Consider the following 18,188-nt stretch of genomic DNA (forward strand, 5'->3'; position numbering starts at 1 on the left):
AGGTATTTAACTTTCCTAAGGCCATACAATTAGTAAATGTAGAGCAGGGAGTGAAACCCCAGAGTCCTTGCCCTTAACAATGACACTATGTTGCCTCCTAATACAAATCCTTTTTGAATGAATAAAATCACCAAGAGAAGGGAAAGAGATAGAGCCAGTGGACTGATTCAAAAATCAAGACAGTATTGAAGGAGAATAGTTGTTCGAGTCTATTAGGCATGAAATTTTCATCTAGTTGTCCTCCTTTGGGCAGGCGTGTGCCTGGGGAAATGGCCCTGAGGGTCAATTTATAAAGCAAGGTAATTCGTGGCTACATGTAGCACTGGGATAGGGTGTTGTCCTCCTTCACATCCTGAAGAACTTCAGCTTGGTCAGGGAATTCACGCTAGCAGCAGGCACAGGGACTGAATCTGGAGACCAGCTCTTCAATCAGACCCAGTCTCCCACATGAGATACACCCAAAGCAACCCCCTCTAGTAGTGTCACGGAAGCAGAGGAAAGGATTTCTCTCAACTGCCCATGTTTCAGACACCTCTGGCCTTGGTGCCTGCATCGGTGCTTTATGGAACACTACTGGGGAAATCTCTAAGAAACAAACGTGATCTGGGGCCCAGCCAGTTTTTCTTTGCCACCACTAAAGAGTGAGCCCCTGGAGGTCAGGGAGGAGGGTTTCATTTCTCTTTCGATCCCTTGATTTCCACAGGTGTCAGCACATTAAGGGTGTCCAATGATCATTAGTTGAATGAAGGAAATTGAATGCTTGTTCTGAAAAGATGGGATGATTGCTGGACAGGGAAGTTGCTGATATCTCGGATTTTTAGCTGAAGGGTGATGGTGGTGTTGGTATTTTGGGAGGGTGTTAAGAACATGGAAAAATCACAGTCAAGCTAGTTCTGGAGGGGGCCATGAAGGAAATGGTTTGCTGAGGTGTGGTCACAAGCTTAAAGCCCTTCATGGCCAAAGGTCTTATTGAAATCCTCTCCTAATACTTATACAGTCTGCTTAAGTTGGAGAACTCTTCCCCCTGCCCCCACTTTTCTTCACGGATAAGGTGGCTGTGATATCCAGAGTCCACTATCAGGCACCTATGGGGAACTGTCTTTCCAAGCTTCCAGCTTTTGTAAGAGCTGCCTAGATCGCAGTTGTGCCTATTGAAAGGGAAGCCTCCATGCCTTCCTGAATGGTGTCTTCCTGCCTGTCATGGTATACAGGATGCCTGTGAATCAACTGGCAATTGTCTAAATTAAATAGTTGGGTTATCTATGCATGATTCAATTAGCTGACTTTAAAAGAACAGCTATAAAAATAAGAATAGCTATTTTTCAACACACATATATAAAACATGATATATATATATATCTTCACATAAGCAGATTTCTTTACATATCTTGAAAATATGATTCTAGAAATACTTCTGCTCCACAAACTTGCTCATCCTGGCAGATTAGATTTGCATAAATATTCCTCAGCTACTAGGATCAGGGTCACCTCTCTCTATCTTCTTTCATTTGCTCCCCTTTGCAAAAGGCATCACCCTTCAGGTAACCAGAGTTTTCATGTTGACTTAGATCCTGTTCTCCAACATTACTCCAATGTTAAAGTGACCACACTCTCAGATCCCGATAGATACTAATGAAGTAGTCTTCCTTTAAAATAATCTGAAAGATATTGGTTAATATATAATCTCTCCAGAGGAACTAATATCAAATAAGTCTTCAGGAGCTGAAGTCCCTAAGAGTAGACTCTCAGGCACTGTGGCAGGTTTAGCAGAATAAACAGAGAATCCAGGAAAACGCTAATACATATATTGAAACAAAATTTTTGTCACAGAAGGTATTTGCAGCCAGTTGGGGGAAAAATGAACTATTCAAAAATTGGTGTGGAAATTTTGTTTTCAAATTTATTTGTGTGTGGAAAAATAAATCTGACCCCTACCTTACACCATACACAATTATTAGTTCCAGGTAGATTTAAGACTTAACTGTGAAATACTTAAAGCTTTTAGTATAATGTAAAACAATGGACCTTTTAGATGACAAAATAGGAAATATCTTCATGACTTCAGAGTAGTTAAAAAAAATTTTTTAAACGTTTTTTAAAATTTTTATTTATTTATGATAGTCAGAGAGAGAGAGAGGCAGAGACATAGGCAGAGGGAGAAGCAGGCTCCATGCACCGAGAGCCCGACGTGGGATTCGATCCCGGGTCTCCAGGATCGCGCCCTGGGCCAAAGGCAGGCGCCAAACCACTGCGCCACCCAGGGATCCCAAAAGAATTTTTTAAAGAGTGCAAACCACAAAGGGAAAAAAAGTATAAATTCAATTGTGTTAAAGTTAGTAACTTCTGTACACCAAAAGATACAATATCATGAGTGAAAAAACAAGGTACTTAGGGGGAGATGGTATTTATAATATAATCGACAAATGAGCAAAAGAAAAAAATAATCACATATATTGCCAATAAGCACGCAAAAATGTTCAAGGAAATGAACATTAGAACCACAAAGATACTATTTCCCACCTATCAAACTCACAAAAAGTTAGAAAGTCTGATAATACCAAGTATTGACGAGATGGTAGAATGACAGGAAGCTTCATTTAATGCTATCTGGAGTGTCAATCTGTATGACTTTGGAAAATAGCTTGGTATTATCTGTTAACAAAAAGCTGGAAACAATCCAAACGCCCATCAACTGTAGAATGGATAAGTATATCATAATAGATTCATACAATGGGATATTACACAGAACTGAATATGAATGAACTATATCTACACGTTTGAACTCTAATGAATAAACAAAAAAGGCAAGTCACAGAAGAATACATACCGTATGACTCCATTTATGTAGACTTTAAAAAGCAAAGTAAGCAATGTACTTAGGCTGAGTATCTTCAGTTTGCCCCTCCAGATTCCCTCTCCACAATTCTATTTCCAGGAGGCTGAGCTGCACGGACTGAATCTTTCGACTTCTGGCTTGTGGTTAGGTTTGGCTGATGGTAGGCATCAGCGGAGGATTAGAGAACTAGGGGAGAATGGGGCCGGGTATTTATTCTCTGGTACTCTCACTGTGGGTTGCTGTGAGTCGGTTGGATTTCCTCCACTCAAAGTCTCAGTTCCTAACAAGCGGTCTTCTCCACACAGCCCACTATTTCTTACTTTTGGTAGCTACTCCCTCCTCTCCTCCTTCAATCCTAGGGTGGTAAAGAGCATTGTTACTAGACTCAAAATAATATCCTAGAGTACTCGTATAATACCCTGCCTCCTTATATTCTAATTGGAGTGTGCTACCTGTTTTCTGCCAAGACCCTGACTGATACAATAATGTTTAGGGGGATCCCTGGGTGGCACAGCGGTTTGGCGCCTGCCTTTGGCCCAGGGCACGATCCTGGAGACCCGGGATCGAATCCCACGTCAGGCTCCCAGTGCATGGAGCCTGCTTCTCCCTCTGCCTGTGTCTCTGCCTCTCTCTCTCTCTCTCTGTGACTATCATAAATAATAAATAAAAATTTAAAGAAAATGTTTAGGGATGTATAGACTGCAGAAAAACTGATAAAGAAAAGCAAAGAAATTTTGTTAACACAAAATTCAGGATAGTAATTACTTCTGTGTGTGTGTGTGTCTGTGTGTGTGTAAACATGATATAAAAAAGCCAGATGGGGAACTCATTATGTACTGGTAGTATTCTATTTCTTAAGATGGGCTGTTTGCAGATGTGTATTTGCTTTATGATTATTCTTTAATATGGTCCCATATGTTGTGGGACCTTTTGTATATATATCTTCTAACAAAAACAAAATAAAATAAACTCCCACTAGAATGAAAGGTTGGGAAGGCAGATTTTTGTCTTGTTTCTTTGCTAGAATGGTGTTGATACATCAAGTACTAAATAAATATGTGTTGAATATTAACCCAGTGGATATCTAACTTTGGCGTAGGACCTCTCTATCCACAATACAGACAGAACCAAGAAATCCTCACTCACTTTTTTTTTTTAAGATTTTAAAATTTATTTGAGAGAAAGAGCACACACATATGCACTTGTGGAGTGGGTGTGGACAGAGAGAGAGAGAGCGTGAGAGAGAGAGAGAGAGAAAATCTCATGCAGACTCTGCTGAGCACAGAGTCCAACATGGAGCTCAATCTCACCACCCTGAAATCATTACCTGAGCCGAAATCAGGAGTCAGATGCTTAACCAACTAAGTCACTCAGGCACCCCTCACACTTTTTAAGAAACTCTAAAATCCCATTGTACAAGCCAGAAAGAATTTCTTTAATTCTGTCTTCCTTGATACAAGTACCACAGACTCAGTCTCCTTTTCCCTCTTCCTGGTGGTTGTTACCGCCATACGCTCTGGGTTTGGGGTATCCTGCCACCCTTTCACCTCATCCCTCTCTCAATCTGGCTACAGAATTAGATATACTCCCTCTTCACCTTTTTGTTCCTTACACTGCAAGCTCAGAGTTATTTTTTAAAGGATTTTATTGCCAACAATTTTAGTGAAATATAAAAGGAATAAAAAACAATAAATATTTACAAATGTCTTGGTTGGCAGTGTAGTTTGACTTCCATGTAGGAAATTAGGTTAGATTTGAGTCCTTTCCTTTTAACTATTCTTCTTTTGGGTTTGGTCATTACCACTTCTTCCTCTGGGTTGATCATTGAAGGAACAAGCTTGACAGACCTCCAGGAAGAGTCATATGCCATTAGAGGGAATAATTAATCTGAAGCAAACCCAGACTCCCTTCTCAAAGGTTCTTCAACATCTGTCTAGATCCTGATGGTGAATAATGGGATAGCTAAGAACAGGATGATCAAGATAAAAACTATAAATGAGTATTTTTTATTTTTTTAAAATGATTTTATTTTTAAGTAATCTGTACACCCAAAGAGGGGCTCGAACTCACAATCCTAAGATCAAGAGTTGTATGTTCTACTGACCAAGCCAGCCAGCCAGGCACCCCAAAACTATAAGTATTTCCTAAATTGTTTCCTGCAAAATGCTGGTCTTGAAAGACCATGCATTGCCACTCTCCCCCCAAAAAGATGGTGTCTCTATGGTCAGGGAAGTTTGGCAAATGCTACATACTATTTTGTCCTCTTGGGAAACCAGAACATACGTCAGCAACCTGAGAATCCGCTCTAATTTGTTCAACCCTATGTTTCTCAAGGTTATTGACCATTGGACAACCTCTTCAGGGCCTCCATCAATACTTTGCTGAAGTTCTACTGAACATGCTTTGGGGCAATTCTGCTCCCATTAGAAAGTAGATTAAAGTTTACCTTGGTCTGCTAGGCTTGTTATAAACAAACTATGACAAACTGGGTGGCTTAAAAAAATGTATTTTCTTATTTTCTGGAAGCTATAAGTCCAAGATCAAATGTGGGCATGTTTAGTTTTCCCTGAGGCCTCTCTCTGTGGCCTGCAGGTGGCCAGCTTCTCATTGTGTCATCACATGGCCTTTTCTGTTAGGTGCATCCCTTGGTGTGTCTTTCCTTAGGAAGACTAGTCATAGTGCATTAGGGCCCCACCCTTATGACCTCATTTAACTGTAACTGCCTTCTTTTTTTTTTTTTAAGATTTTATTTATTTATTCATGATAGTCACACAGAGAGAGACAGAGAGGCAGAGACACAGGCAGAGGGAGAAGCAGGCTCCATGCTGGGAGCCCGACGAGGGATTCGATCCCGGGTCTCCAGGATCGCGCCCTGGGCCAAAGGCAGGTGCCAAACCGCTGCGCCACCCAGGGATCCCAACTGTAACTGCCTTCTTAAAGGCCCTATCTCTAAATACAGTCACCTTGTGGGCCATACTTTTATGCTTTCTCTTTCATCTCATGTTTGAACAATTCATCACACAAGTAAATCATACTCCCCAGGCCTTAATGTTTATCCAGTGGGACAACAAAATCAAGAACTTGGATTAGCAGGCCATGATTTAATCATTTACATATTGGATACATACTGATGCAAAGTATTTTGCTTGGTATTGCAGGGGGATACAAAGACGCTGGTAATAAAGACCAGTTCCAACTTTCAGAAACTAGGACCTTCACCAAGACTAGCCCTAAAACAGATTGTTTTGTCTACCACCATACTTTTCCTATTCTTTAACAGAAACTCTGAGTCAAAAAATTTAGATTATTATATTTTTAGTCTAAATATCACATAGGCTCTTTAGTTTCATGGAGACAGATGCTGACAACATAGTACAGCTTTGGAATCAGTAATGAGTTTTGCGAGCTAAACCCTCTCGGTACACTAATAAAAGATGGATGCCCATCTGGAAAATAAACTTGGAAAGACCTTATTTTTCACAGGAAACACTCCACTGAGTCTTTTTTTTTTTTTTAAAGATTTTATTTATTTATTCAGGAGAGACACAGAGAGAGAAGCAGAGACACAGGCAGAGGAGAGGCAGGCTCCATGCAGTGAACTCGACATGGGACTTGATCCCAGGACCCCAGGATCACGACCTGAGCCAAAGGCAGATGCTCAACTACTGAGCCACCCAGGTGCCCCTCCACTGAATCTTTAAGCATAGATGGACAAGCAAAGAATAAAAGAGGTTATTTTTCTCAGAATGGGGAGGAGAGGAGGTCCAAGTAAAATAGCCAAGGAGGGCTTCTGAGAAGGTGCATGTGACTGGGCCAGGAGCAGGAGTTGTATGAGCCAAATCTTAGTGGATGGAAAAGAGTTGAATAGAAAAGACTGAAAAAGTAGGATCCCTGGGTGGCTCAGCGGTTTGGCACTTGTCTTTGGCCCAGGGTGTGATCCCTGCATGAAGCCTGCTTCTCCCTCTGCCTGTGTCTCTGCCTCTCTCTCTCTCTCTCTGTGTGTCTCTCATGAATAAACAAATAAAACCTTAAAAAGAAAAGAAAATACTGAAAAGAAAGCATTTCAGCAGTGGCTAAGTGGCTCAGTTGGTTAGGTGTCTGACTCTTAATTTTGATCTAAATTTGATCTCAGGGTGGTGAGATCCAGGATGGGAGTAGAGCCTGCTTAAGATTATCTCTCTGCCCCTTCCCCACCCCACCCCCTCATGCTCTATATCTCTAACTCTCAGTATTTCAGGCTGAAGAACTAGTCAAAGTAAGGAGATGAAAATCAGCATGTTGTTGAGAGAGTGAGCATTGAGGAAACATCTGGCAGGAGCAAACAATGTTGATCATGAGAGACTGAATTTTAGAGCTAACTGGGATCCATTCTTCAGAAGCAGTAAAAGTTCAGTCCTTGGGTCAAGGACATGGTAGCAATATCAAGCCAATTTCAATGATCAGGTTGATCTGTGAAGGGCCTAGTTCAGTGTTCCTCAAAATGTGGACCTAGGAATCTGCATTTTTGATGTTTAAACTAGTTATTTCTTAGGTTCTCTAAAGTCTGAGACTTACTCATTTGCCTAGTGTTAGGAGGCTGGCCTCAGAGTAATGCCCTGTGTACTAGGCCTCACATACTGACTTAAAAAAGAAATAATGGTGGCTCCAAGGTGCCTCTCTACCTTCAGCGAATAACATTTGTTATGCCCTTACCATGAGCCAGCCAGCATTTTTAGCTCTCACAATTCTTTTATGTCTATAAGCGGTTTTTTTTAAAGATTTTATTTATTTATTTGAGATAGAGTGGGAGAGAGAACATGAGCAGAGGTACAGGGGGAGAGGGAGAAGCAGACTCCCCACTGAGCAGGGAGCCCAACTTGGGACTCGATCCCAGGATCCTGGAATCATGACCTGAGCCGAAGGCAGATGCCTCCCAGGAGCCCCTATGAAATAAGTTCTATTATCCTCATTACATATGAGGACATTGAGGCACATTGAGCATCTGTCACTTGCTCAACATCTCACAGCTTTAGAGCCTGGATTTGAATCCACCTAATCTGACGCCACAACCTCCACTGTGCTAGGCTGCCAGTGGACTATAATTGCTTGATGTTAGTTCATTCATTTAACAAATATTTGGTAAGCACCTATTGTGTCCCAGGCTTTGTGAATAAACAAGAAAAGTAATCAATAAAGTAACAGAGTAATTTTCTTGCCTTCTTGAGGAGGAGAGGAAAATTTGCAGGAGAGACAAATTGAGATAAAACTCAGGAAATAATTTCCTAGGAGCATTGAGTTATTCGCCCATTCACCAAGTATTACCGAGCACTTATTGTGTGCTACCAATTATGGTAGTAAATAAAGCTAAGGATATGAAACAGGATTCTACGACTCAATCCTGGACTAATGGAGTTTCGTAGGGGAAAGAGATCTATGAACCACTCAATTTTACAGCGGAGTTAAAGACATGCCATAAAGATGCTGTAGATGACCACGGTACTGTGGACACCCGAAGGAAAGAAAAGTCCAACTGTGTTGTTGCAAATAGCAGGATCTCCTTTTTTATGGCTGAATAATGTTCCACTGTGTGTGTGTGTGTGTGTGTGTGTGTGTGTGTGTACACACAACATTTTCTTTATTCATTCATCCATCAGTGGGCACTTAGATTGTTTCCTTGGCTATTGTAAAGTGCTGCTGTGAATGTGGGGGTGCAGATACCTTTTCAAGTGATTTGAACCAATAGCCAGAAGTGGATATCACATCTTTTCATAACTTTTTGAGGATCACACTGCTGTCTCCACAGTGGCTGCACCAATTTACATTCCCACCAACAGTGCACAAGGGTTCCTTCCCTTTTCTCTATATCTTCACCAACACTTCGTGTTTTTTATTTTTTATTTTAATAGCTGTTCTAATGGGTGTGAGGGGATATCTCGTAGTTTGATTTGTATTTCCTGGGTGATTAGTGATTTGGGCATCTTTTCACATACCTGCTGGCTATTTGTATATCTTTGTTTATTTGCTGCTATTGAGTTGTATGAGTTCTTGATGTGTTTTGGATATTAATCTATTATCAGATATATGATTTGCAAATATTTTCTCTTATTCTGTAGGTTGCCTTTTAATTTGGTTGATGGTTTCCTTTGCTGTGCAAAAGCTTTTAATTTTGATGTAGCCCCACTTGTTTATTTTTGCTTTTGTTGACTTTGATGTTGGTGTCAAATCCAAAATATCATTGCCAAGACCTATGTCAAGGAGCTTACCCCCTATATTTTCTTCCATGAATTTTGTAATTTCAGGTCTTACATTCAAGTATTTAATTCATTTTCAGTTGTTTTTGTGTATGGTATAAGTTAGAGTCCAGTTTCATTCTTCTGCATGTGGCTGTCCTGTTTTCCCAACATCATTTATTGAAGAGACTATCCTTTCCCCATTGTTTATTCTTGGCTCCTTTATAAAGTAACTGACCATATCATATGGTTTTAATTACTATAGCTGTGTAATATAGTTTGAAATCAGAAGGTATTATGTGTTTAGATTTGTTCTTTCTCAAGATTGCCTTGGCTATTTAGAGTCTTCCGTGGTGCCATACAAATTTCAGGATTACTTATTCTATTTCTATGAAAAATGCCATTGAAATTTTGATAGGAATTGCCCTGAATCTATAAATTGCTTTGGATCATAGCAACATTTTAATGATAATTCTTCCAATCCATGAGCATGAAACACCTTTCCATTTATTTGTTTCTTCTTCAGTGTCTTTTATCAGCATGTAACAGTTTTCAGTGTGCAGGTCTTTTACTTGATTAAATTTATTCTTAGGTACCATTTTTTAAAGTCATTTTCAAGCATATCTTTATTTTAAAATTGTTTCCAAGTGTTATTTTTATTTTCTATTTAAATTTAATTTGCCAACATATAGTACATCATTAGTGTCAGATGTAGTTTTCAATAATTCATCAGTTGCATATAACACCCAGTGCTCATCACATCAGATGCCCTCCTTAAGGCTCTCACCCAATTACCTCAGCCCCCTACCCACCTCCCCTCCAGCAACCCTCAGTTTGTTTCCCAGAGTTAAGTTTCTCATGGCTTGTCTTCCTCTCTGATTTTTTCACCATTCACTTTCCCCTCTTTCCTTTATGGTCCCTTGCATTATTTCTTTTTCTTTTTTTAAAGATTTTATTTATTTATTCATGAGAGATACAGATGGAGAGAGAGAGAGAGAGAGAGAGAGAGAGAGATTGAGAGAGAGAGAGAGGCAGGGACACAGGCAGAGGGAGAAGCAGGCTACTCACAGGGAGCCTGATGTAGGACTCAATCCCGGATCTGTTGATTACGACCTGAGCCGAAGGCAGGCACCCAACCGCTGAGCCACCCAGGCGTCCCCTTGCATTATTTCTTATATGCCGCATATGAGTGAAACCATATGATAATTGACTTTCTCCAATTGGCTTATTTCACTCAGCATAATACCCTCCAGTTCCATCCACATCAATGTAAATGGTGGGTATTCATCCTCTCTGATGTCTGAGTAATATTCTGCTATATATGTATAGACCACATCTTCTTTATCCATTCATCTATTGAAGTATATCTCTCCCCCTTCCACAGTTTGGCTATTGAGGACATTGCTGCTATGACTATTGGGGTGCAGGTGACCCTTCATTTCACTACATCCATATCCTTGGGGTAAATACACAGTAGTGCAATTGCTGGGTTGTAGGGTAACTCTATTTTTAACTTGCTGAGGAACCTCCACACTGTTTTCCCTTGCATTCCCACCAAACACTGTAAAAGGATTCCCCTTTCTCCACATCCTTTCCAACATTTGTTGTTTCTTGTCTTGTTAATTTTAGTCATTCTAACTGGTGTCAATGTAATGTCTTCTACCCATTTCTTGCCTGGATTGTTTGTTTTTTGAGTGCTGAGTTTGGTAAGTTCTTTATAGATCTTGGATACTAGCCCTTTATCCAGTATGTCATTTGTAAATATCTTTTCCCATTCTGTAGGTTGTCTTTTAGATTTGTTGACCATTTCCTTTGCTGTGCAGAAGCTTTTTATCTTGATAAAGTCCCAATAGTTCAGGATGCCTGGGTGGCTCAGCAGTTGGGCAGCTGCCTTTGGCTCAGGGCATGATCCCAGAGTCCCAGGATCGAGTCCCACATCAGGCTTCCTGCATGAGCCTGCTTCTCCCTCTACCTGTCTCTCTCTCTCTCTCTCTCTCTCTCTGTGTCTCATGAATAAATAAATAAAATCTTTAAAAAAAAAGAAGTCCCAATAGTTCATTTTTGCTTTTGTTTCCCTTCCCTTTAGAGACATGTCTTGCAAGAAGTTGCTGCAGCCAAAGTCAGAAAGGTTGCTGCTTGTGTTCTCCTCTAGGATTTTGATGGATTCCTGTCTCACATTTAGGTCTTTCAGCCATTTTGAGTTTATCTTTGTGTATGGTGTAAGAGAATATTCCTGGATATCTTATTCTTTTTGATGCAATGATAAATGGGATTGTTTTCTTGATTTCTCTTTCTGATAGCTCATTATTAGTGTTTAGAAATACAAGTGATATTTGTATATTGATTTTGTGTCCTGTAGCTTTACTGAATTTATTAATCTCACAGTTTTTCAGTGGAGTCTCTCTCTCTCTCTCTCTCTCTCTCTCTCTCTGCAAATGAAGACAGTTTTACTTCTTCCTTTTTGATTTAGATGCCTTCTGTTTCTTTTTCTTGCCTAACTGTTCTGGCTGTAACTGTACTTTGTCTAATTCTTTTTTTTTTTTTAAGATTTTACTTATTTATTCATGAGAGACACACAGAGAGAGTCAGAGACATAGGCAGAGGGAGAAGCAGGCTCCCTGCGGGGAGCCTGATGTGGGACTAGATCCCAGGACTTGGGGACCATGCCCTGAGCCATAGGCAGAAGCTCAACCACTGAGCTGCCCAGGTGTCCCTACTTTGTTTAATTCTTATAGCCAGTCCATGGTGTAGGTATTATTGGTCCCATTTTACAGATGAAGAAACTAAAACTTGGAAAAATAAAGTGACTTACTCAAGATCACCCAGGTAGTAAGATACAAATTATAAACAAGGGTCCATTTCATTCTTAAACATTTATATTGCCTCTTGATCTCAACTAATCCTTCAAATTATGCTGACATTAGGAATAATATCTCTTAACCCTCTCCATTCCTCTCCATTCCACTGTTATTACTTCAACTTAGAGCATCAACTCTTACCTCATCAAAGGAGTAGAGTGGTTAAGAACACAGACTCTGAAAACAGACTGTGTGGATTTTTGAGTTATGGTTTAGTTCCTTACTAGCTATGTGACTTTGAGAAAACGACTTAATCTCTATATATCTCACATTCCAAAGGAGGGATACTTCATAGAGTTGCTGTGAGCATTAAATGAGTTAATGTATGTAAACTCTTTAGAAGAATGCTTGGAACATAATGTTAGCTGTCATTATTATTATACTTTTATCATTACTCTTTATCAGTTAGAGTCCTGGTAGGAAATAGCACACTCATACTAGATAATTTCCAGTATGTTTAATAAAGGAACTATTTACAAAATGTGTGCAGGTTTTAGGGGAATCAACATGGGAAATTAAGTTCCTCCGGGGCTAGCAACAGTGGGAGTCATTACTAGCCAAAAGCATGAAAAAATAAGGGAGACAGTGATTATCAGAGTCTAAAGAGGGCAGTTGAATGGAAGGTTGCTGTCTGTTAAGAGCTATGGGCTTTGGTGGAGGGAAGTATCCTCACAAAGTGACTCAGCAGGGAGGGAACTGGGGGATAAATACTCAGGCCTTTCTTTCCTCCCGACCTCTGATCTGCTGCTATTTCCCAATGCTGGACCCAACCAGAAGCCAGAGGCAAGGGAGCCTGTTGGGAGCCCTTATAGGTCAATCTTCTATGACACAAAACAAGTGGAGTATGGTGGAAAGACTATCTGGAGAGACAAACAAAATACTTAGCACACCTTCCATCTAGTCTCTATCTTGCAGCCAGAATGATCTTTCAAAACATTTATCTGAGCTTCTCTTGCCCTACCTTGATGTCCTTTGGTGACGCTGCATTGTCTTCAGATAAAGTTCATACTCAACATAAAACATAGAGCCTAATGATTTATCTCCAGCTTACCCCTCCAGTTTTAACTATTGCCATTCCCCTCTCAATCTTTACCATTAAGCCATATATAATTACTTTCAAACCTACAAGAACATTGCTTTTTCTTCTTTGACCCTTTACATGTCTTGGAACTCAGCTTTGAATGATCTTTCCTCTTTCATTCTCCATCATTTGGTTAATGCTTATTCATCCTTTAGTTATACATAGAAAGGAAGGGGAGTTTCTTTCATCCAATTAGATTTTGGGGGAAAACTCTATAGAAGCTCTGCTTCTATAGTAATGCTTTCTTGAGTCCTAAATGTAGTGGCCCTTTGAAATTGATATTTGATAGTACCCTCATCTTTTAAGTAGACTTTATGATTTTATTTATTCTAATCTTAATTGTATATAATATACAATTTTTAAAGATTATAATAGTTGTATAGCCTGTAAGATCATGCCTGGAGGTAATGAGAGTTGAGTTTTTAATGAACTTATCAAAATATACTTAGAAAGTGATCCTCTGAGAACAGCTGAAGCCAAATCTACACCCTGATGCTAAGATCCTGGGATACTAAGATATCTAGGAGTCCTATTTTCATGAGGACCCAATGGACTTCTTGGGAGAAAGGGTAAGTATACCTTTTAGACAAAGAGTGCAGACAAAAACTGCCTTGGGACACCTGAGTGCCTCAGTTGGTTGAGCGTCTGACTCTTGATTACAGCTCAGGTCATGATCTGAGAGTCATGAGATCCAGCCCCATGTTGGGCTCCATTTCAGCACGGGGTCTGCTTAGGATCTTCCTCTCCATCTCCCTCTGCTCCTCCCCTTGCGTGCACTCTCCCTTTCTGTAAAATAAATAAAATTTTTAAAAATCTTTTTTTAAAATTTATTTATTTATTCATTTTTTAAATATTTTTTATTTATTTATGATAGTCACACAGAGAGAGAGAGAGAGAGAAGCAGAGACATAGGCAGAGGGTGAAGCAGGCTCCATGCACCGGGAGCCCGACGTGGGATTCGATCCCGGGTCTCCAGGATCACGCCTCGGGCCAAAGGCAGGCGCCAAACCGCTGCGCCACCCAGGGATCCCTATTTATTTATTCATGATAGAGAGAGAGAGAGAGGCAGAAACACAGGCAGAGGGAGAAGCAGGCTCCATGCACCGGGAGTCCAACGCGGGACTCGATCCCGGGGCTCCAGGATCACGCCCTGGGCCAAAGGCAGGCGCCAAACAGCTGAGCCACCCAGGGATCCCCAATTTTTAAAAATCTTAAAAAAAATCTGTCTCTTGCCTCTGGACTGAGGAAGTAGAAGAAAATAAGTGTATTAAAGATATTCTCTCATAACTGTACAGTCATCTCTTCTGTACCAGATACCACATTTTCTCCAAGTCAAAGTAAAATTAACAGCATTAAGGAATGTCTATTAAGAGACATCTGGGTGGCTCAGTCGGTTAACCATCTGCTTTTGGCTCAGGTCATGATCCCGGGGTCCTGGGATAGAGCTTCACATTGGGCTTCCTACTCAGCAGGGAATCTGCTTCTTCCTCTCCCTGTGTGTGCTTCCTCTCTCCCGCGTTCTCTCTCTTTCTGTCTCTCAAATAAATAAATAAATCTTTTAAAAAATAAAGAACATTTATTGAAAGCTCCTTTGTCTATCTGTCTCTCTCTGAAAAACAAAACAAACAAACAAACAAACAAACAAACAAACAAACAAACAAACAGCAAAGGCTCTCATGATGGAGGAGTATGTGTGGTAGCTTAAAGGTAGATAGATACCATCTATTCCGTCAAGTTCCAAATGGAAAGGCTCCTCCTTTTCCCCCGTTAAATTCAAAATTCCTGTGTCTCTACCTCCACCTTGTGGTCGATCAAGAAATCACCCATTCCGGAATCAATTCCTGAACTAGGTAAAGAAGCCATCAGGATCTTTATTAACTTGCCAACAGTTCTTAGACACATACTTTGGGCCAGGCTCTGGCATAAGTGCTCTTCAAGAATTATGGCGTGTAATTCTCACACTAACCTTTCGAATTATGTATTTTACAAATCAGAAAATCAAGGTTAAAAGAGTTTACCAGAGTTTAGGATTTGTCCATGATCATGTAAGTGGCAGGGTCAGGATTCCATCAAGCCTCTTCTAAGCCTTCCCTAGCTTTCACAACTGTCTGCTTATACACTAATGCTTACATTTATCCAACATATGTTTTTTTTCCCTTTACAACATATGTGTACAACCATCATCTTATATAATTTGCTACTGGAGGGATTTGTGTTAATCTTCTGCAGGGATTTACATTTGCAAGGCAGTCAGCCCACAAAAAGTGTATGATCCAAAGGAACAGATTGATATTTACATCACGGGCATTAAATTAGGGCACTAGGCCCTGGGAGGAACCATTCTTGGTGGAGAAATGGTATAATGGAAAAGCCCTGATCTTTGAACTAGGCCCTAAGTTTGAATTCCTACTCTGTCTCTTATTAGCTGTGTGTCCTTGAAAAAGTCACTCAATGTCACTGGCCTCAATTCTCTAATTTGTTGAATTATGAACCACTGGACTCAGAGAATACTAATTTTTGTAAAACGAACTCTGACTCATTTTTCATAACTCATTTCTATAAATTAATAATGTATTAGTAGACAAAATGTCCTGTTAGAATCTGATGGTTGGTTTTCAGTAGATGAAAAACTGTTCATATCATGGTTTAAGATGTTAAAGTGCTCGGGGAATCTTTGGAAAGTGAAACTTTGAAGAACATACAGATGATAGGCAGAAGAGTGGCCCCTGAAGACGTCCACGTGTTAATCTCTGGAATCTGTTAATATGTTAGAACACATAGCAAAGGGGAGTTAAGGTTGCAGAAGGTCATAAGGTTGCTAATCAACTGACCCTAAAATAGGGTGATTATTGTGTATTATCTGGTAGGTCCAATTTTAATCCCAAGGGTTTTTATAAGTGGAAGAGAGAGTGAGAGGAAGGTGTAATTATAGACAGAAGCACAAAGAGATCCACTGTTGCTTGCTTTGAAGATGGAGAAAGGGGGACACGATCCAAAGAACATGATCAGCATCTATAAACTAGACAGGCAAGGAAATGGATTTTCTTCTAGAGTCTGTAGAAAGGAATAAAATCCTGTGGACTCCTCAATTTTAGCCCGGTGAGCCCTTTGTTAGACTTCTGTCCTACAGAATTGCAAGTTAATGTATTTGTGTTGTGTAAGCCACTATATTTGTGATAACTTGTTACAGCAACAATAAAAAATTAATACAATACCTATGACCACCAGTGTGTCCAGACTTGTTACCTGTTTCCTATGCTGATGTTGAAAAAGTGCTGGACTTGGAATCTGAAGACCAGAAAATTCTATTAAATGGCTGTGTGACTTCCAGTAAATCACAGGTCTTCTCTGAACATGTTTATCATATGGCAGCACCTACCTCACAGAGTTATGTAGAACAAATGAGACAATGGATTTGTAGGTGCAGAATAAACTGTAAAGCATTCTATACATGTGAGAAATTATTGTTTATAGTACCTGATATGTAGTAGGGATGCAAGAAATATCAATTGAGATCAATTATCCTTTGACAGTCCTTGGAATGTGGAAATGTGATTGCAAAACATATGCTAGGTACCATAACTATGGAATTGTCAACTCACTGTGCTGCACATTTCACAATAACGTGATGCTGTGTGACAACTATACTTCAATAAAAAACAACAAACAAACATGCTGAGATCCTGGGAAGAAAAAAAAGATCATATATGATGTTTGCTCCTAGGCACATTGCAATGTAATTATGGAGATGATATATTCATGAGAGGATTTAAGCAAGAACCCCAAAATTAGGGGATCCCTGGGTGTCTCAGCGGTTTAGCGCCTGCCTTTGGCCCAGGGCGCGATCCTGGAGTCCCAGGATCGAGTCCTGGGCCGGCTCCCGGCATGGAGCCTGCTTCTCCCTCGCCTGTGTCTCTGCCTCTCTCTCTCTCTCTGTCTATCATGAACAAATAAATAAATAGATCTTTAAAAAAAAAAGAACCCCAAAATTATATATGATAATAGTATAAGAGAAGTCACAGCTTATATATGATTAAATGCCAAGGAAGTGATGCAAAAAAATATGTATCCTACATTCTGGAACAGTTCATAATTTTAATTATGGTATGGATGATGAGTGTGGGCTGGAACAGTCAAAGAAGGCTTGCAGGAAGAGGTAGTTTCTATCAGCATCTTGGAGGGTGTAATTATATGGAAAACAATTGCTATTTTTAAGCCCACAAAGCAGTGTTTTTCTACCCACAATTCCAGGAATCATATTTTCCATTTAAGACATTGGTTGTCAGTTCCAATGTTTTGAAGGGTATTCTTTTGGACCCCCTTGCTAATATTTTTCCTTCTTATTTTAAAGGCTTTCAAACTTACAGGAAGGCTATAAGCACAGTACAAAAAAGATATTTTAATTTCTAAAACTTTGAGAGTAGGTTGCCTGTATGTTTTTCATTGTCCACAAATTATAAAAATAAGGCATTTAACATTGATGCCTTACTATCATCTAATTCACAGACTCTACTCGATTTTAGTCAAATAATGGTTTCCCAATAATGGCCTTTATGGTGAGGCATTTAATTATCACCCATCATGAGTCTTTAATCAAAACAGTTCTGTAGCCTTTCTTTGATTTTCATGACTGGTACTTTTAAAGATTATAGGTGAGTTATTTAATAGAACATTTCTCAGTTTGGGTTAGTCTGATATTTCTTCTTAATTAGACTCAGGTAATGCATTTTTAGCAAGAATAGCACAGATGTGGGGGCGCCTGGGTGGCTCATTGGTTAAGCGTCTGCCTTTGGCTTAGGTCATCACCCGGGGCCTTGTGATGGAGCCCTGCTCTGTGGAGAGTCTGCTTCTCTCTGTCCCTCTGCCTGCCACACCCCCTTCTGGTGTTATCTCTCTCTGTCTCTGTCAAATAACTAAATAAATAAATAAAATCTTAAAAAAAAAAAAGGAAACACTAGCACAGAAGTGATGCTGGTTTTTTTTTTCTCATTGCATACCATCAGGTGGTAACAATTTCAATTTTCCTATTGCTGATGTTAACTGTTCACAGATTAAGTGTTTTTTTCCATAGTAAAGTTGTTCTTTCCCCTTTCTTAATTAATAAGTATTTTGTGGGGAAGTACTTTGAGGCTATATAAATATCCCATTCCTCATCAAATTTTCACCAAGTGGCTTAGCATACATAGATGCTTCTTGGTTTAATT

The 18,188-nt window shown here is 39.8% G+C and overlaps 1 long non-coding RNA gene across 5 annotated transcripts in view; it reads right to left on the reverse strand.

Annotated features, from left to right (window-relative positions):
* LOC140602529 (uncharacterized) overlaps positions 1-18,188 on the reverse strand; it is a 61,292-nt gene that overhangs the window by 33,386 nt on the left and 9,718 nt on the right. For 2 of the 5 annotated variants that reach the window (XR_012005460.1, XR_012005464.1), the window contains exon 3: positions 9,644-13,770. This is a non-coding gene — a long non-coding RNA (uncharacterized lncRNA). Of the gene's footprint in view, positions 1-3,176; positions 3,192-9,643; positions 13,771-18,188 lie in introns of those variants that run through there. The other 3 variants (XR_012005461.1, XR_012005463.1, XR_012005462.1) reach the window with 3 other exon arrangements.

Source organism: Canis lupus, chromosome 13 (genome assembly GCF_048164855.1).
Source record: "Canis lupus baileyi chromosome 13, mCanLup2.hap1, whole genome shotgun sequence".
NCBI lineage: Eukaryota > Metazoa > Chordata > Mammalia > Carnivora > Canidae > Canis > Canis lupus.